General features: G+C 42.7%; 1 long non-coding RNA gene across 1 annotated transcript in view; it reads left to right on the forward strand.

Moving 5' to 3' along the window:
• Nucleotides 1–7090: 7090 nt before the first annotated feature.
• Nucleotides 7091–20797, forward strand: part of LOC138420115 (uncharacterized) — a 36503-nt gene continuing 22796 nt past the window's right edge. Inside the window, exons 1-2 of the long non-coding RNA XR_011249193.1 lie at nt 7091–7688; nt 8720–8773. This is a non-coding gene — a long non-coding RNA (uncharacterized lncRNA). The remainder of the gene's footprint in view (nt 7689–8719; nt 8774–20797) is intronic.

The raw sequence follows: 20797 nt of genomic DNA on the forward strand, positions 1-20797 counted from the left end.
ACTGACCACATGGGACCTCTCTGCACTATGTAAGCCTTAGAGAGGTTAAAAACAGAAAAGATATGGGTTGTGATACCACAGAGCCAGTGAGTGATTCTCAAGAGATAGGATGTTTTCTTTATAAAACTGGGTGAAGGCGACATGGATTTCCAATTTGCTTAATTCATCTAACTGTATACTTGATACGGATAGCCCCTGGTGCATTTAATTCAGCCCAATTATTTTTAAGGGCTTCCCTGATGACTCAGACAGTGAAGAATCTGCCTGCAATGCAGGAGACCCGAGTTTGATCCTTCAGTTGGGAAGATCCCCTGAAGAAGGAAGTGGCAACCCACTCCAGTATTGTTGCCTGGAGAATTCTATGGACAGAGGAGCCCAGTGGGCTACAGTTCATGGAGTCGCAAAGAGTTGGACATGACTGAGCAACTAACAATCACGATTGTTTTTAAAAGTGTGAGGATGGATGAAACCAAACAGGATCAAATTACTGGCTGAATAGTTAAGAATACTAAGGGAAGAACTCTGAAAAAACTAAGATCATAACCAGAAAGAAATGCAGCAGAAGCTGGGAAGCGGTCATAGGCAGAAAAAAAGAAAATTAAGGAATTATAGTACCACGAAACCAAGGGAGTTCCAAGATAGGGACTCAAGTTAGTCAAATAAGTCAGTGATGGAAATGGCAAACAACAAAGTCTCAGTACTTGAATCTTGGGCCAAATTGCAGGAAGTTAAAAATACTCAACAGGATATGAAAATGTAGACATTAGAGCATATGCTACTGTGCATGATTTATGCTCTTGGGTTTGGGGAAAGTTAAGTTTGCACATGGGCCGAGAGAAAGAATATAGAGAGAACTGATAGGTGGTACATCGCACGGTGATCACAAATTCTTCACCATCGCATGCTCCTCTGAAGTGTGACTATGAAGTTCCTGAATATATTAAACATTACTAACAGACCTCAAGGCAAAAATAGACAGCAATGAAATCAACAGCAATAATGGATAGATTATCCAGACAGAAAGTCAGTAAGGAAATAAAGCACTTGAACTATACTTTGGAGCAACTGAACCTAACAGACACGTACAGAAGATCGTATCCGGCAGCAGCAGAGTACAGATTCATCTCAAGGGGCATAGAACGTTTTCCAGGACAGATCATATACTGGGTCAAAAAAAGCTAGCCTTCACAAACTTAGGAATATTGAAACATACCAAATATTTTTTCTAATCACAATGGTATAAAACTACAAAGAAATTGAGGAAAGCTGGAAATTTTACACAAGATGAAAAAATGCTTCTGAACAAAGTGTCAAGAAATGAGAATAAATAGATATTTTGAGAGAAATAGGGGTGTAAATGCAACATGTTAAAACGGATGCAGCGGAAGCCGTGGTAAGAGGGAAGTTAATAGGAATGAAAGCCCACATTACAAAGGTCTCAAGTGCACGTCTAAGTTTACAATTCGAGGACAGAAAAAGAACAAACTAGACCCAAAGTTAACAAAAAGAATACAGAAAGGTCAGAGCAGAAATAAATAAGAGGCCAGAAAGACAGCAGACAAGATGAACAAGCCTGAGATTTTTGAGAAAACTGACAATTTTCCTCAGTCTTAGCTAAACTAAGAAAAAAACAGATGCCTCAAATTAATAAAATTATAAAAATAGACATTACAGCTAATACCAACTATAAAAGATTATAAGAGAATACTATGAACAATCACATGCCAACAAATTAGACAGCTTAGAAGAAATGGATAAAGTCCCAGAAAACTACAGTTTACTAAGACTGAATCATGAAGTAATAGAAAATCTGAGCAGAACAGTAACAGGCAAGGGTGTTGAGTCAGTAATCGAGACTCTCCCAACAAACAAAATCTCAGGACCAGATAGCTTCACTGATGAATTCTACCCTATAGTTCAGACGGTAAAGAATCTGCCTGCAATGCAGGAGACCCGGGTTCTATCCCTGGGTCGGAAAGATCCTCTGGAGAAGGGCATGCCCATCCACTCCAGTATTCTGGCCTGGAGAATCCCATGGACAGAGGAGCCTGGTGGGCCACAGTGCACGGGACCGCACAGACTCAGACATGACTGAGTGAGTGACACCGCTCCTACTATCCAACAGTTATGTCCAAGTCCCCTGTTTCCAAGGCTCGCACCACAGACTCACTCTCAACGGACAACCCAAAGGCAACGCTAGGGTCCAGCAGAGAGAGCATCTCTTTTCTTCAAAGGAGTATGGGGGTTAGGGCTTTATGAGAAAAATCTGGCACCTGGGAACATTGGAACTGAAGGAAGGGCTGAGGGTTGGGCCTTTCGGCAGCAAGAGGGGATTAGGAACCAGATGATACAAGAGGCTTACTTTCAGGTAGAGCATGCCCGTGTGGATCAAACCACAGTTCCCCTAGACAGTCATTATTCTAGTCCTAGGTTCTCACAGGGATAGACTAATAGTAGTCTCGATTCTGAAATTCATTCATATAAAAGCACAAATAAATAATACTAGGCTATCCATTCCACTATTCTTGGGCTTCCCTTGTGGTTCGGCTGGTAAAGAATCTGCCTGCAATGTGGGAGACCTGCGTTTGATCCCTGGGTTGGGAAGATGCCCTGGAGAAGGGAAAGGCTCCCCACTCCAGTGTTCTGGCCTGGAGAACCCCAGGGACTGTGTGGTCCACGGGGTCGCAAAGAGTCGGACACCGCTGAGCCACCTTCACTTTTACTTCAAAGTGCAGTGATTGATAGAAGGTAGGATGTAGAAACAGCTCACATTCTGTGAAGAAATGAAGTTATGAGTTTAGTCTAAAAGAATAGGATGTCACACTCACCAAGTCAGGCCTAAGACTTTTCAGTTTTACTCATAACAAATGTGTCAGATAACAGGGACAGTCATCAATAAAGATGATAGTATCTGGAATATGAAAAAACTTCCTAGAGACAATTCTACAGAAGAAATCAATAAGGGAAAAGAAAACACACAGATATATTTGACCGTAATGCCTCAGTTTTATTAATCAACCAAATGTTTAAGAACTCAAACTATCTGAACTGACATTAAGCTCACATATTTTAAGAAAACAAAATGTTTTCAGTCATTAAAAATTATGAGCCAGCCCCTGAAATTGAGTGAAAAAGGAAAATAATGCTACACACACACAAGTTCTAATGTCTGATAATGGTACCCCCTACTTACTAGACTTCAAAAGTAGAGATTTGATCAAAATGAGTTCATATTCAATGGCTACTTGACCTGGTCTGATCTAAGGAAGAAGGCACGGCATATTTGTAGAATGGAAGGTAGTCATAAATGAACCACGGTGTCTATGGCGAGAAGGTGGGAAGTGAGGCTGAACAGTTGACAAGGGGAAAATAAAATATGATTTGAACGACGTGCTAAGGCACTGGAATCCCAGCTGGCCCATGATGGAGCACTGTGGAAACAGACATTTGGTTAGTTCTTGCAGTGGGAGTGTGGAGAATGTAACTGAGGTGGCTGTTGTACTAAAAATGGGACATCCAGGTTAGATAATTACTGCAATTTTCTAGAGAAGAGATGATGCATATTACAGCTAGAATATGGGAGATGAAGACAAGGAGCAAAAAATTTGTGATGTATATGAAAGAAAAAATCGAAAGAATTTGGAGATTGGTTATATCTTCAAGTGATACCAGTACTGGGGCTTGGGAGTTAGCTGGAATAGATGGGAAAGAAAAGGTTTATCATAGGCAGATCATGCATTTAGATTGGATTGTTTTTTATCCGAGGTGCTTTGGAAAATCTATGTAGAAGCATTTATTAGGAAGTTGGAAATATGAGTCTAGGAATTCAGTAGAGAATTCTAAAATGGTAATTCAGCTTTGGAAGTTACTATAGGATTATGGTGCACTCCATATATGCAAATAGCACTTCTAATCAAGAAAGCCCAGATTCAGCAATCAAATGTCCACGAGAAACCAGGTATGAGATGTTACAAAGTAATGACCAGATGGTCTCGGAGAATCCAGACCTCATCGAATGGCCTTCAAATCAGAGACAAACGGTCTTTTCTAATTATGAATTTTGACAAGAGTAAAAATGGAAGAGAACTTAAGAAAGACTTTCATTTAAGGCCAAAATATAAGGCCATGGAAAGGAGTCCGCAAACAGCACACAGAGAGCAAGGAGAGAGTCAAGAGCTGGAAACTAAAGGAAAAGACAGACAGTGGTGGGAAAGCAAGTTGTTTCAGCCATAACTGCTTAAATTAGCTTTAGCCACTTATTTTTAATTTCTATAATTTCCAGTAACATACTACCCAGCCAGATATGTACCAAATTTGACTAAAACATTGAAGTATTCCTATGTCATCGTATAATCAATTTTTATTGCTTGTGCTCATGTGACATCTATTTAGATATCCACCCTTGTTTTAGATCCTGGGTGTAAACAAGACAGACAAGATCCCTACTCTAATGGAGTCAAGGAGAAGATAAATGATACATGTTTGTTTGCTTGTTTTAATGACTTTGCAAGAGAATTTTAGGAAGCATGGCATTAGAAAGTGCTTTTTAGGAAATGACTAGGATAATGGGAAGAGAGATGGTGTGGATAGCTGGCACTATTTTAGATAGAAAATAAGTGCTTATCTAAGAAGGTGGCTTTTCAGGCCATTTTCCAAGTCAGAAGACAAGTACTCTGAGCAGAGGAAATAGAATAAAATCCTGAGAAAGGAAAGATATTGGCTGGTCTGAGAGGAGAGCATGTCTAGAACCCACTGATTAAAAAGGAAGGTGATTAAGGACAAAGTTGGAAAGACAGGCAGAGCCAGCTCACATGGTGCCTTTTGGGCCTTGTTAAGATTTCATATAAATGTAGACAGAAGACATCAAGAGGTGAACTGAAAGAAGGAAGAGGTTTATAGGAGAGTGAAAAGATCTAGAGTACCTCTATCCAATAGAAAAGTAATATGAGCTACACGTGTAATTTAAAATTTTCTAGTAGCCACACTAAGAAAGTGAGCAGAAATAGGTGAAATTAAGTTTAATAATAGATTTCATTAACCATATATTTCAAAAATATTTAGCCATTTTACACTTTCTTTTTTTATCATATCCAGTCTTCAAAAATTTTGTGTGCATTTTACACATCAGCTCAGACGAACTACATTTCAAAGGCTTAACTACCGCATGTGGCTACTGAATTGGGCGGTGTGGGTCTTGAAGTTTCAGTAGAATTCACAGAAAATGTATTCATCACTCACCCTACCTAAGGACTCTTGGTTCCAGAAAGTGAGAAAATGCTTAGAAAAGTCTTGCCCTCAAAAGAAAGGTAGGTTTTTCAGGCAAAGGAGATACAGAATATCTCCTATGAAGAGGTTAAAGATATACAGATTTCTGTGCCCAGTAAAATGTAGATTCCGGGAGACACAGTCAAAAAGACTTCCCACTCCACCCTCACTTCATTTGATGACTTCAGGTCTTCCCTCTCTTCTGGATCACTCTCACAAATACATAAAGGATGTTATTGTTTCTCCTGTTTAAAACAAAAGCCTCCTGACCACTTTAGTTTTCTCACTGCTTTTATCCCCAGTATGTGGGATAGTACCTAACATTCACTGATGCTTACCAGGTATTCAGAATTTGTTCAATAAATTATATAATATATAAAGTATCAAGCACCTAAAGCCTCAACAAATGTTAATTACATTCCCTACCATAATGTGACTTCCCAATGTTATCTTTAGTTAGCCATCAAAGCAAATCATTTATATTCTTAAGCTGGAACTCAGCATAAACTGAGGGAGTTTGAATAGAAAACATTTTGTTTCATTTATTCATTTCTACTATGGCCTTCACAGAGTGCTGAGTTTTTGTGTTTTTTTTTTTTTTTAAAGTTCTCCATGGTACCATCTTGTTGGTAAAAAAGTTATGACCAACCTAGACAGCATATTAAAAAGCAGAGACATTACTTTGCCAACAAAGGTCCATCTAGTCAAAGCTATGGTTTTTCCAGTAGTCATGTATGGATATGAGAGTTGGACTATAAAGAAAGCTGAGTGCCAAAGAATCGATACTTTTGAACTGTGGTGTTGGAGAACACTCTTTAGAGTTCCTTGGACTCCAAAGAGATCAAAACAGTCAATCCTAATGGAAATCAGTCCCGAATATTCATTGGAAGGACTGATGCTGAAGCTGAAACTCTGATACTTTGGCCACCTGATGCAAAGAGGTGACCCATTGGGAAATACCCTGATGCTAGGAAGGACAGAGAAGGCAATGGCACCCACTCTTGCCTGGAAAATCCCATGGACGGAGGAGCCTGGTGGGCTGCAGTCCGTGGGGTCGCTGAGGGTCAGACACGACTGAGTGACTTCACTTTCCCTTTTCACTTTCATGCATTGGAGAAGGAAATGGCAACCCACTCCAGTGTTCTTGCCTGGAGAATCCCAGGGACCGGGGAGCCTGGTGGGCTGCCGTCTCTGCGGTCGCACAGAGTCGGACACGACTGACGCGACTCAGCAGCAGCAGCAGGAAAGACCGAAGGTAAAAGGAGAAGGGGACGACAGAGGATGAGATGTTTGGGTGGCATCACAGACTCAATGGACATGAACCTGAACACGCTCCGGGAATTGGTGATACACAGAGAGGCCCGCAGTCCATGGGGTCACAAAGAGACACGACGGAGCGACTGAACTGAACTGATAGTACCAAGTATCACGCATCATGGAGATGGCTCTCAAGCTAGGATTCTAATATATTAGTTGTTGGGACCTGTTTACAGCAATTTTAAACTTGTATAACCCAGTTCTGAGAGTAACTTAGTGAAAATATATTATTCCATTGTACAGGAAAACCACCGAAGGTACAGGAAAGATAAGTATTTCGCTGAAGCACCAAGCATCTGATAAAACCTGGAACCCAGCTTTGCTGAGCAGCTCTCTTCCCGGTACAGCTTGTGAGGATTAAAAGCAGACAGACTGTTGCCAATACAACCCCGGCGGAAGAGGGGGAGGAGATCGTGTGTTTGATGGCGATGTCTCTGTTGAAGCAGCCAGGGAATGATCGGGCGTGGCCCAGACTGTGATGCTCACAGACGCAGAGCGACGCCGACACAGGCAGCAGAGGCTTTGTCTCTGCTAACCGCCTGCGAGCGTGCTCAGTCACTTCAGCAGTGCCCGACTCTCTGCGACCCCATGGGCCACGGCCCGCCAGGCTCCTCCGTCCACGGGAGTCTCCAGGCAAGGGGCCTGGAGTGGGCTGCCATTGCCCTCTCCTCTGCCCCTCCAGCTCATCCTTATCCTGTCCCGGGAACCTGCAGACTGGGCAGCGCGGCGAGGCCGCACCGCGCACGCGTCCCCGGGGGCCCTCGCGCAGCCGCCGGAAGCCGCCCTCTCGGCCGCAACTGCTGCGCTGGAGCCGCGAGCGGGATGCGGGGCCCAGCCGAGGAGGCAGGACCGGCTCGGCCAGTGCTGCCGCCCCGGCTGCGGGGTCCGGAACGAAGGCTCCTCCTGCGAGATCGGGGCCCCCTGGCTCGCCCTCTGATGCGGTGAGCAGGGACCCACGGTTGGCGTAGACCATGCCAAAGGCCGGCATTCCCGACGCAAGGTGTTGAGTTTCCGTTATCTACCAGTTAGTCTTATTTGGCCCCCTGCACAATCCTAGAGGGGTTTTGCTGCTGAGGAATCACCCTGTGAAAGATTAAAGGATATGGGTAAGGACAAGATTTGAACTCAAATTTGGCTCTTTCTGCTGTACTTTTCTACCTCTTTCAGACTTCAGCAGGCCAGCTGAGAGAACTCAAACCTTGAGAGTTCGTGTAAATGGAAGGAAAAGTTTATTAGTGAAGAATTTAAAGACAAAGTCTCATATTTCTGATACGGCTATAAAATAAAGAGCTTGAAGGGGGAGAAAAGGTGCCAGACTTTGGAGATTCGGGAGATTAGATTGTGAGAGTAGATTGCCATGTGAGAAAAATTAGAGGACAAGGTGATTTTTTTAAAAAAAGACAATTTGCTTGCAAGAAAAAAAAAAAACATCTCTTACTAGCATTAGCAAAACAAAGGTACATGTGTACATTTATTGTATTGTATGAACAGATATGATTACATAATCTAAAGGCAAGAAATGAACCAGGTGCCATGAGAAACTCAGCAAGACAAAAAATCCAACTTTTTTGACCCTGTGGGGACATGGGTCATATCAAGAGGGACTGACGGGTTGGAGCAACCACCATAAACTGTTTTTTACAGTCCTCCTTGGGTTTCCCTGGTGGCTCACACTGTGAAGAATCTGCCAGCAACACAGGAGACGTGGGTTCAATCCCTGAGTTGGCAAGATCCCCAGGAGAAGGGAATGGGAGCTCACTCCAATATTCTTGCCTGGAGATTCCACGGACAGAGGAGCCTGGTGGGCCACAGTCCATAGCGTTGCAAAGAGTTGGACACAACTAGACAACTAACACACACACAGAGAGTCCTATAGAAGGTTGTTAAATGAACAAAAGGTTGTTAAATGAACAAAAGTATTTGAGAACTAATTACTGGATTTTTCAAGATAGTGATATTGGTTTGATGAAAAACATCTCGCAGGGAATTATAAAACAGTGAAAAATGAACAGCTGTAGAATTAAATTTCCCTCAATTTTAAGCATCTTACTCAAGGACATAATTAGTACTTATTTGTCTCCGTATTTTCCTATAGAAAAAAAAGCATTTATCTTCTCATTTCTCTCTTTTATCCTAGTGAAAAATGCCGCGAAATCCTGTGTGGATAAGACAGGAAGCAAGACTGTTAGGGGTAAGAACTAAAGGCTACTTAAGAAAATGACTAAAATGTTGCAATTTCTTTTTAAAATTTATTTATTTTTTAATTGAAGGATAATTGCTTTATAGAATTGTTGTTTTCTGTCAAACATCAGTATCAGTTCAGTTCAGTGGCTCAGTCATGTCTGACTCTTTGCGACCCCATGAATGGCAGCACACCAGGCCTCCCTGTCCGTCACCAACTCCCGGAGTTCACTCAGACTCACGTCCATCGAGTCCGTGATGCCATCCAGCATCTCATCCTCTGTTGTCTCCTTCTCCTCCTGCCCCCAATCCCTCCCAGCATCAGAGTCTTTTCCAATGAGTCAACTCTTTGCATGCGGTGGCCAAAGTACTGGAGTTTTGGCTTCAGCATCATTTCTTCCAAAGAAATCCCAGGGCTGATCTCCTTCAGAATGGCCTGGTTGGATCTCCTTGCAGTCCAAGGGACTCTCAAGAGTCTTCTCCAACACCACAGTTCAAAAGCATCAATTCTTCGGCGCTCAGCCTTCTTCACAGTCCAACTCTCACATCCATACATGAGTACTGGAAAAACCATAGCCTCGACTAGACGGACCTTAGTCGGCAAAGTAATGTCTCTGCTTTTCAATATGCTGTCTAGGTTGGTCATAACTTTTCTTCCAAGGAGTAAGTGTGTTTTAATTTCATGGCTGCAGTCACCATCTGCAGTGATTTTGGAGCCCCCCAAAAGAAAGTCTGACACTGTTTCCACTCTTTCCCCATCTATTTGCCATGAAGTGATGGGGCCAGATGCCATGATCTTCATTTTCTGAATATTGAGCTTTAAGCCAACATTTTCACTCTCCTCTTTCACTTTCATCAAGAGGCTTTTTAGCTCCTCTTCACTTTCTGCCATAAGGGTGGTGTCATCTGCATATCTGAGGTTATTGATGTTTCTCCCAGCAATCTTGATTCCAGCTTGTGCTTCTTCCAGTTCAGCGTTTCTCATGATGTACTCTGCATAGAAGTTACATAAGCAGGGTGACAATATACAGCCTTGATGTACTCCTTTTCCTATTTGGAACCAGTCTGTTGTTCCATGTCCAGTTCTAACTTGCTTCCTGACGTGCATACAGATTTCTCAAGAGGCAGGTCAGGTGGTCTGGTATTCCCATCTCTTTCAGAATTTTCCACAGTTTATTGTGATCCACACAGTCAAAAGCTTTGGCATAGTCAATAAAGCAGAAATCAATGTTTTTCTGGAACTCTCTTGCTTTTTCCATGATCCAGCAGATGTTGGCAATTTGAACTCTGGTTCCTCTGCCTTTTCTAAAACCAGCTTGAACATCAGGAAGTTCATGGTTCCTGTATTGCTGAAGCCTGGCTTGGAGAATTTTGAGCATTACTTTACTAGCATGTGAGATGAGTGCAATTGTGTGGTAGTTTGAGCATTCTTTGTCATTGCCTTTCTTAGGGATTGGAATGAAAACTGACCTTTTCCAGTCCCATGGACACTGCTGAGCTTTCCAAATTTGCTGCCATACTGAGTGCAGCACTTTCACAGAATCATCTTTCAGGATTTGAAACAGCTCAACTGGAATTCCATCACCTCCACTAGCTTTGTTCATAGTGATGCTTTCTAAGGCCCTCTTGACTTCACATTCTAGGATGTCTGGCTCTAGGTGAGTTATCACACCATAGTGATTATCTGGGTCATGAAGATCTTTTTTGTACAGTTCTTCTGTGTATTCTTGCCACCTCTTCTTAATATCTTCTGCTTCTGTTAAGTCCATACCATTTCTGTCCTTTATCGAGCCCATCTTTGCATGAAATGTTCCCTTGGTATCTCTAATTTTCTTGAAGAGATCTCTAGTCTTTCCCATTCTGTTCTTTTCCTCTATTTCTTTGCATTGATCGCTGAAGAAGGTTTTCTTATCTCTTCTTGCTATTCTTTGGAACTCTGCATTCAGATGCTTATATCTTTCCTTTTCTCCTTTGCTTTTCACTTCTCTTCTTTTCACAGCTATTTGTAAGGCCTCCTCAGACAAACATTTTGCTTTTTTGCATTTCTTTTCCATGGGGATGGTCTTGATCCCTGTCTCCTGTACAATGTCATGAACCTCATTCCATAGTTCATCAGGCACTCTATCTGTCAGATCTAGTCCCTTAAATCTATTTCTCACTTCCACTGTATAATCATAAGGGATTTGATTTAGGTCATACCTGAATGGTCGAGTGGTTTTCCTTACTTTCTTCAATTTAAGTCTGAATTTGGCAATAAGGAGTTCATGATCTGAGCCACAGTCAGCTCCTGGTCTGTTTTTGTTGACTGTATAGAGTTTCTTCATCTTTGGCTGCAAATAATATAATCAATCTGATTTTGGTGTTGACCATCTGGTGATGTCCAGGATATGATGTTTCAGGATACTGAAAGAGGAACTCCCCAGGTCAGTAGGTGCCCAATATGCTACTGGAGATCAGTGGAGAAATAACTCCAGAAAGAATGAAGGGATGGAGCCAAAGCAAAAACAATACCCAGCTGTGGATGTGACTGGTGATAGAAGCAAGGTCCGATGCTGTAAAGAGCAATATTGCACAGGAACCTGGAATGTTAGGTCCATGAATCAAGGCAGTGGTCAAACAAGAGATGGCAAGAGTGAATGTCGACATTCTAGGAATCAGAGAATTAAAATGGACTGGAATGGGTGAATTTAACTCAGATGACCATTATATCTACTACTGAGGGCAGGGATCCCTCAGAAGAAATGCAGTAGCCATCATGGTCAACAAAAGAGTCCGAAATGCAGTACTTGGATGCAGTCTCAAAAACAATGGAATGATCTCTGTTCGTTTCCAAGGCAAACCATTCAATATCATGGTAATCCAAGTCTATGCCCCAACCAGTAACACTGAAGAAGCTGAGGTTGAATGGTTCTATGAAGACCTACAAGACCTTTTAGAACTAACACCCAAAAGAGATGTCCTTTTCATTATAGAGGACTGGAATGCAAAAGTAGGAAGTCAAGAAACACCTGGAGTAACAGGCAAATTTGGCCTTGGAATACAGAATGAAGCAGGGCAATGACTAATAGAGTTTTGCCAAGAGAATGCACTGGTCATAGCAAACACCCTCTTCCAATCAACTATATTAAAGTTAAATAAAGCAAAAATTATGAATCTATCAACTATATTTAAATAACCTCAAACCACTGCAACCTAGTCATACTCCCAAGAAATATACTCTGAGTCTGGAACTATGTATAAAAATCCCTTTTTGGCATCTATAAATTATCTTAAGCTGAGCTGATGATGACAGTGGTCCCAAATGAAATGGTCAGATTGTGGGAACAATATTCAGGAAAATCTGCAGACCGTCCAGCATTGGGGACCGTGATTGTAATGGCAGTATGTTCTTGAAATCACGCTGCAGACATGGCACTGTTTTCCCAATCGGCTTGTCAAATATAGCAGGTTACATCCTTTTTCATTAGCCACCCACGTTTTTGGATGATGGATCCAGACTGGGAATTAAACCAACAGGGTTAAAGCTTGGTCCAGGAATGTTTCTGACACCTCAGTTCTTTTATTGCCTTCCCTTACTGAAGATCTACCTGACCTCAACAAGAATTGTACCAAAAGCCTTCTGCAAAGCAGACTATGAACCCAAGTTTCCACTCCTCATTCCCAGTTTTATGATGGTAAGATCTAGATCCCTACCCTCCTTTCCCACTGATCTGATATGGTTATTGAGAAGGAATAAAGTGTTTCTGAGAATACATCTGTTACTGGTCACGTTACTGTCCTGCTAATGAGAGCTACCATTATCTAAGAGTTTAGATCGCATTTAATTCTACTTTCCAGTTTCAGACAAGGTGAAGTAGATAGACTTTTCTCTATTCCTGCCACGAGTTACAGCTAAAACTTGGGACAAGGAAGACTGAAAGATTCACAGGAGGCAGAAGAGCTAGGGACCTTGAAATCCAAAGAATGACATGGTGGTGGGTTTCCTGGGGTATTTTGTTTACTTTTCTTCAAATCTCCAGAACTGGGTGCTCAAGAAGCCTGTAACCCAAAAACACCATTAAGCACAAGACAAAAAAACAACAACAAGGAAAGCCTATTTTCTCAGCCAGGTTGTTGTTCAGTTGCTGTGCTGTGTCTGACTGTTTGCAACCCCATGGACTGCAGCACACCAGGCTCCACTGTCCTCCACTATCTCCTGGAGTTTGCTCAAATTCATGTCCATTGAGTCAGTGATGCCATCTAATCATCTCATCCTCTGCTACTCCCTTCTCCTTTTGCCTTCAGTCTTTCCCAGCATCAGGGTCTTTTCCAGTTAGTCATCGCTTCACATCAGGTGGCCAAAGTATTGGACCTTCAACTTCAGCATCAATCCTTCCAATGAATATTCAGGGGTGATTTCCTTTAAGATTGAATGGTTTGATCTCCTTGCAGTCCAAGGGACTCTCAAGAGTCTTCTCCAACACCACAGTTTAAAAGCATCAATTCTTCAGTGCTCAGCCTTCTTTATGGTCCAACTCCCATCTGTACATGACTACTAGAAAAACCACAACTTTGACTGTATAGACCTTTATTTGCAAAGTGGTGTCCACGGTACAAGTGAAAATCACTCATCCAAAAAATAACCAGGAAAATCTCAACTGCATGAGAAAAGACAGTGAGTAGATGCCAATACCAGAACTACACTGTTGTTAGAATTATCTGATAAGAATTTTTAAGTAAAATGTAACAACAAGCAATTATGAACATACTCAAAACACATTTATAGATAAAAATTCAAAGAAAAGAAATAGAAGAAATAGAGAAAACCAAATGGAGATTTTATAACTGAAAAATGCAATAACTGGAAAAAAACTCACCAGATGAGTTCAACGAGGGTATGGAGAGGGCAGAGAGAAAAGAATCAGTCAACTTTAAGTATGACTATAAAAATTATTCCATGTGAGAGGAGATCCAGAGGGCAGAGCAGAAGCAGACACAGCTCTTGGCCCCCAACAACCACATCAAAACACATCTGCATGTGGACTGCTCCTCACGGAAGGCAGACTGAAGCTGGCAGAAAACTCCTACATAGCCAGCGCTATAGGAAGAACCACACAAAGTCAGGTTTGAAGGGAGGAGAAGAGGTCAGGTCAGGATCCGTGTCTCTAGGAGGCCGACACAGAGAGAGGATCACACAGTCTCAGAGATCCTCTCTGGGAAATGAAGACTGAAACCACACACTGGGCACTCCACACCTGGGGTCCAACACGGGGAGGGCACGCTCCCTTAACACGCTTGAAAACCAGCTCCAGACGGACAGTGGAGCGGTGAAAAAGCTCTACTCTGCTCGTAAGGGGTGTTCACATGCTCACTTAATCACGAAGCAAGGCAGACCAAGCCTGTTGAAGCTGCCTGCGACCCTGACTGGCATATCCCACAACTACCCCAGTGTACATGCTGATCTAAGCCGAGCACCTCACTCTGAGCCCTCTTGCGCTGCTCCACTCCAGGGCAAAGGCTGCTGCTGCCAAGGAGAGAGCGCAGCTGTGGGAGGATCATACCCTGGGATGAAGTAGGATGTACTCCAGGGAGGCCAGGATGGTTCAATATCTGCAAATCAACCAGTATGATACACCGCAATTTTAAAAGGGATAAAAATCACATGATCATTTCAGTATACACAGAAGAAGCATTTAACAACATTTAACACCCATTCATGATTTTTAAAAAAATTATCAAAATGAGTATAAATGGAACATGCTGCTGCTGCTGCTGCTAAGTCGCTTCAGTTGTGTCTGACTCTGTGCGACCCCACAGACAGGGGCCCACTGTCTCTGGGATTCTCCAGGCAAGAACACTGGAGTGGGTTGCCATTTCCTTCTCCAATGCATGAAAGTGAAAAGTGAAAGTGAAGCTGCTCAGTCGTGCCCGACTCTTGGCGACCCCATGGACTGCAGCCTACCAGGCTCCTCCGTCCATGGGATTCTCCAGGCAAGATCACTGGAGTGGGTTGCCATTTCCTTCTCCAATGCATGAAAGTGAAAAGCGAAAGTGAAGTCGCTTAGTCGTGCAGACTCTTAGCGACCCCGTGGACTGCAGCCCACCAGGCTCCTCCGTCCGTGGGATTTTCCAGGCAGGAGTACTGGAGTGGTTACAGGGAACGGGACTGAACATAATAAGGGCCATTTTGGACAAATCCACAGCTAACATCATACATGATGGTGAAAAGCTAAAAGCTTATCCTCTAAAATCAGGAATAAGACAAGGATATCCATTTTTACCACTTCTACTTAACATGGTATTAGAGGTCCTAGCCACAGAAATCAGTCAAGAAAAAGAAAGAAAATGAACCCAAGTTGGAAAGGAAGAAGCAAAACTCACTATTTGCAGATGGCATGACGCTGTATGGAGAAAACCCTAAATCTGCACCCAAAAACTATTAAAAATACTAAATGATTTCAGTAAAGTTGCAGGATACAAGATTAATATACAGAAATCTACTTCTTTTTGTGCATTAATGATGAACTATCAAAAAAAAGAAATTACATCAAAAAGAATATCAAGGAATGAACTTGAAGCAGTTGAAAGGCCTGTACTCTGAAAACTGTGAAATGTTGGTAAAAGAAATTGAAAATGGCACAGAGAAATGGAAAGATACAAAATGCTCTTGAATTTGTAATTTAAAAACTCCTGAAAAAGAAATGGCCGGGCCTGGATATTTCACCAAAGAATTCTGCCAAATATTCTAAGAATGCTTAGCAGCACCAGTTCTTCGTAATCTTTTCCAGAAAACAGAGGAGGGAGCACCGCTTGAATGGCCTGAAGAGGCCGGTATCGCTCTGCTGCTACAACCGAAGAGCGCAGGAGGAGACAGCAGTTGATTCGTAACAGCCCCCAGGGTGGAAACCATCGAAGTGGAAATCGCCTCAGTAGGTGAATAACTGATAACTATGGGCATCCACATCGCGCATGAAAGAAGATGCATTGAGACCCACGACAACTTAGATGGGTTTCAAGGGCATTGAGCTGAGTGGGAAAAGTCCGTCTCAAAAGTTACATGCTGAATTATTCAATTTATATGACATTCTCAGAGTGACACAAGCGTAGAGATGGAAAACAGTGATTTCCAGACATTAAGGAAGTTGGAAGGAGAGTGATTAGAGAGGTGTGGGATGAACGATCCCTTTGTAGTAATTTAAAAGTTCTGTTTCTTGATTATGGTGGTGGGAGACAGGAAGAGACGCGAGGAAATGGCGCAGCGCGATGAGCCCGCGCCCGCCGAGCTCCGTCTCCGCATCCCGGCGCCGCGATGCAGTCGTGAAACCACTCGGAGCCTCCAGGTTCAGGAGACACTGGACCTCTCTGTACTATTTTTGCAATCTATAATTATTTGGAAATGAAATTTTTTTTTAATCCTTCGATCTTCTAAACTCAGACTTTAGAAAACGTCAGTGTATTCCAGCTTCAGCAAGGAGCTAAAACTCCGCGCCGCCGCAGTAGTGGGAAAAGCCCTGTCGAATGCGGCGTCCGCTGGCCCCTTCCTTCCGCCGCAGCCTGCCGCAGGCGCCGCTCGATGCAGAGCTCGTGCCCGGGGGCTGTCAGAGTACTCTCCAGGTGAGGGGGGATCGCCCCAACTAGCCCTTCTTAGCTCCGCTCATCATCACATGACCAGAACGGAAGCCTGCTGCAGACTTCAAGAGGAAGTGATCCTGCTTAAGAGGATATGTTTTTTGAGGAAAAGGATATCAGTTTACCCAGACATTCTGGAAATATGAGTTGCACAGACTTCCCTGGCGGTCAAGTGCTTCAGCCTCTGTGTTCCTCCGCTGCACAGGGCGCAGGTTTGGTCCCTGGCTGGAGAACTAAGATTCTTCATGCCCCACAGGTGTGGCCAAAAAAAAAAAGAAAGAAATTAAATTATTTTTTAAAATATGAGATACAGTAAGGCAAGAGAGTTTAGGTTCTGAATGCCAGTATGACTCCTTTGGTTTGGTTTTTTTTCAAGCTGAATTCCTGTGTTTGGTGGATGAACAGGAGCAGGGAGGAGTGGCTTGTTCAGCTGTGGCAGAAGCAGGCACAGCTGAGAAACATCTCTGAAAACAAACTGAAAGGCCCTACAGCGAGATGTCAGGGGGCTCTACATAGCAAGCTTAGAATTGTCCTTCTGTGGCTCTGAAGCTGTCATACTTAGCCTGACTTTAGTGGGCAGAAATCATCCACAATCCGTACGCCAGGTAACAGGCCCCTGGAAGAGCTGGAGAAAACCAGGTAACTCAAGGGCTCGCTCTTTCTTAAGCTCTTCTTTATACAGGACCCAGGACTTTGACAACCACCGTCAAAAGCGGGCATGATGGGTGGGCAAAACGGAATCAAAGTCCAAGGCCCAGTTTTGGGACCATGTGCGAAAGGCAGGTAAGGTCAGCAATGCCAGGAATAGCAGCCTGTAAAACCAACGAGCGGCCTCTGCAGGTGAGGACCGCTGACCACATGCAGGCACTGAGGAGTGTTGAGTTCAGGGCTCCAAGGCTCGTGCCCTGCAGCCTCTCGAATGCAGCAGATAAACAGGCTCTTAGTACAATTTTACTGGACATGTATATAGTCACTATATCCGCAAACTACTCTGAAATATTAACAAACCCTCCTCATTTGAGTTAAACGTTGAAAATCCTAAAATTATGTTAGGTTATCACTTTCCCCCTCCACCTTGGCGTTTTCTTGATGTGTGTTCCTTTCAAAGGTTGAACTGGAATAGAAGTAAGTAATTAATGATGTTCTTTTCTCTCAGGCCGTGCAAATAATGACTGGTCTGTTTGTTCACACCCTGGGACTGCTCTGGACATATTTGTTAGTCTCACAAATTCTAGCATTTCAAAAAGTATATCTTCCTTTTGCAATACTGTCGGGATTCCCGTTTTGGGCAGCAGCTTTTGTGAGTAAATAATCTACTCCTTTATTGCTCTTTATTAATCTATTCATTTGATGATTGTTTCTGAGCTGTGTAGCATGCCGGAGACAGCATGCTACGCTGAAAACATCTGTTTTCAAGGGGTTTATTCTTATATCGAGTTGGAAGGCATATATCAATATGAAAAAAAATGAAAACTTAGATCATACTTAGTCTATAATGAAACTCTGTTTTGTTAAAGAGCCGCTTTTTACATGCTCTTGAATAGGGGGAAATGGAGAAGGCAATGGCACCCCACTCCAGTGCTCTTGCCTGGAAAATCCCATGGACAAGGGAGCCTGGAAGGCTGCAGTCCACGGGGTTGCTGAGGGTCGGACACGACTAAGCGACTTCACTTTCACTTTTCACTTCATGCATTGGAGAAGGAACGGGCAACCCACTCCAGTGTTCTTGCCTGGAGAATCCCAAGGACGGGGAAGCCTGGTGGGCTGCCGTCTATGGGGTCGCACAGAGTTGGACACGACTGAAGCGACCTAGCAGCAGGGGGAAATAGTGGTAAGATGCACAAGGGACATTTTGGGAAAACAGGAAATGGTAGTGATTGTTCCACCGCTCACAGGGCATTTATTTTTTCCAGTGGGGCAAACAAGATGAGAGAACATTATTGCCGTGGAAATAGTAGAATAAATAGAATTTGTACAAGGAAATACAAATGAAATCTTTTGTTTTACTATCCAAGAAGCCTTTAGTAGAATTGAGCAGAAGTTTCTAAAGTAAATTTTTTTATGTCTGATAGTATGGTGAGTGATATGCTATTATCCCCACAAAATGCTGAGTGATAATACTAATACATTTGAAATTTGGTCATTCAGCCAATACAATACTATGTACCACATATCTGTTCTAGGTGTATGAAGTACATCAGTAAACAAAGCAAAGATCCCAGCCCTTTCAGAGCTTTATTCTAGCCAGGAGTCAAATGTTAGAAGATAATGAAGCTTTAGAAGGAAAGAAAGAAAATGTTGTGTAGGCTGAGACAAAGCGTTCACCAGGTCTTACGGAAAAACCCAAATGAACTTTTTGGCCAACCCACTATGATAATCGATTATCGACAGTAACTTTCTCAATGAGGCCTACTTGAACCATTCGGTGTAAAGCAGTAACCCATTTCCCTCTGGTGCCGGGATTCCATTCTGTCTCACCCTCCCCGGCCTCTTTCTTTCTTTCTTTTTAGCTCTGTAGCTTTACTCACTTCACTTTCCACTTTCACACCCAGGTCAGATGAAACAAATTCCAGCACTTTGGACATTCCTCTCATGTCCCTTCCGATCAATAACCTCTCCCTCCTATCTTCACCATTACCCTGACTTCTCATATCATACATCACTCTTCTGTGCTTTTAAACTTTATCTAAGTAGAATCAGACGGTACGCATTGTTTTGTATTTGGCTGCTTTGCTTAGCTTATGATGTGAGACCCACCCCTGCTATTGATGCAGCTGTGATATAGCTGCAGGTCATTCGTATTATTGCTGGTTAATATTTCATTGTATTCGTCTACTGTAGCTTATATAATCTAATGAACGGGCATTTAGGTCGCCTCCAGTTTGCAGTATTACAGAACTTCCCATGCGGGCCATTAGTAACCTTGTACATGCCTTTGACACGTGCAGCTATCACTTGTAGGTGTATATACAAAAGCAAAATCGCAACGTCTTAGGTTTACACACATACTCAACTTCAGTGTTTAATGCTAAGCTGTTCCCAGGCTGTTTTACCGGTTTACGTCCTTTTTAGCAGGCAGGAAACTACTGTCGTTCTGTGTCCTCCGCGGGCTTCCTCAGAGAGTCTCAGGGCTTCCCTCCATGACCCCGTGGTGAAGAACCCACCCGCAGTGCAGGAGACGCGGGTTTGATCCCTAGGTCAGGAGGATCCCCTGGAGGAGGAGACAGCAACCCACTCCAGGATCCTTGCCTGGAGATTTCCGGGGACAAAGGCACCTGGGAGGCCGCAGCCCATAGGGTCGCACTGAGTGGATGCGATTGAGCTGCTGAACACACAGGCGCCCGCACCCTCAGCAGCACTTTGCATTGTCAGTTTTCCTGATTTTATCCATTCTGGTTAGTGCTTTTGACCTTGTAGTTTTAGCTTGCATTGCTAACCAATGAGGTAGAGGAGTTTTTTATTGTCTATTTTGACATCCTCTTTTAAAAGTACCTATACAGGTTTCTTCACATTTTTTAATTGGATTTTCTGTCTTGTACTTATTTGCTAGAATTCTTTATATATTCTGGACACAAACTCTTTATCAGTTTATGTATTCTAATTGTCATTTCCACTCTGTGGCTTAAGGATGTCTTTCAATTAAATAATTTATTAATTTCAGTGTTACCCACTATGATAATTTTCCCTCTATATAGGTAGTACTTTTTATACCTAATTTAATAAATTTTTTCTGCTTTTAGATTTAGAAGTTATTTTTACATTATGTACTAGAATCTAAACTGTTTTACCTTCTTACATTTGGACTTCCAGTGTACCTTGAGTTTATTTTTGTCTATGATATACATTAGGGATCAAATTTTATTTTTGAGAATATGAATTTTCAAAAGTTTCATTTATTGGGAAAAAGATTGTTTTGCTTCTACAAATCAAATGTCCAGATGGGGCTGCCTCCATTTCTGAACCTATTTTTCTATAATTGTGATGATATCACAGTGTCTTCACTACACTGCCTTTAAATAAGTTGCAATATCAGCATAGGTCATCTTGTTCTTCTTCAAGATTGTCTTGGCTGCCCTTGCATCACCTCACCGTACAGATTTTGGAGTCCGTTTGTAATCTGCACACACACCAAATAAACTGAAGGCGTCTTGATCAGTATTTCACAGGATGCTATGTTTCAGGGTCTCTGTCATCTGGGAACTAGTTGAAGATGGACTCTGAAGAGTGAATCAGAAGACATGGCATCTATTGACAGGGCTTTTCACTTGACTGGCTTCATTTTTAAAATGAATCACATTGTTTAAATCATGTTTTCATTCATTCAGTAAAGAGGCATACTGGACAGCCACGATTTGTGAGGACTACTCTAGGGACTTGAATGGAGCCCTGAATGGGGCACACACGAAAGCTGAAGTGAGGCGAGAAG

This window comes from Ovis canadensis, chromosome 15 (genome assembly GCF_042477335.2).
Source record: "Ovis canadensis isolate MfBH-ARS-UI-01 breed Bighorn chromosome 15, ARS-UI_OviCan_v2, whole genome shotgun sequence".
NCBI classification, from domain to species: domain Eukaryota; kingdom Metazoa; phylum Chordata; class Mammalia; order Artiodactyla; family Bovidae; genus Ovis; species Ovis canadensis.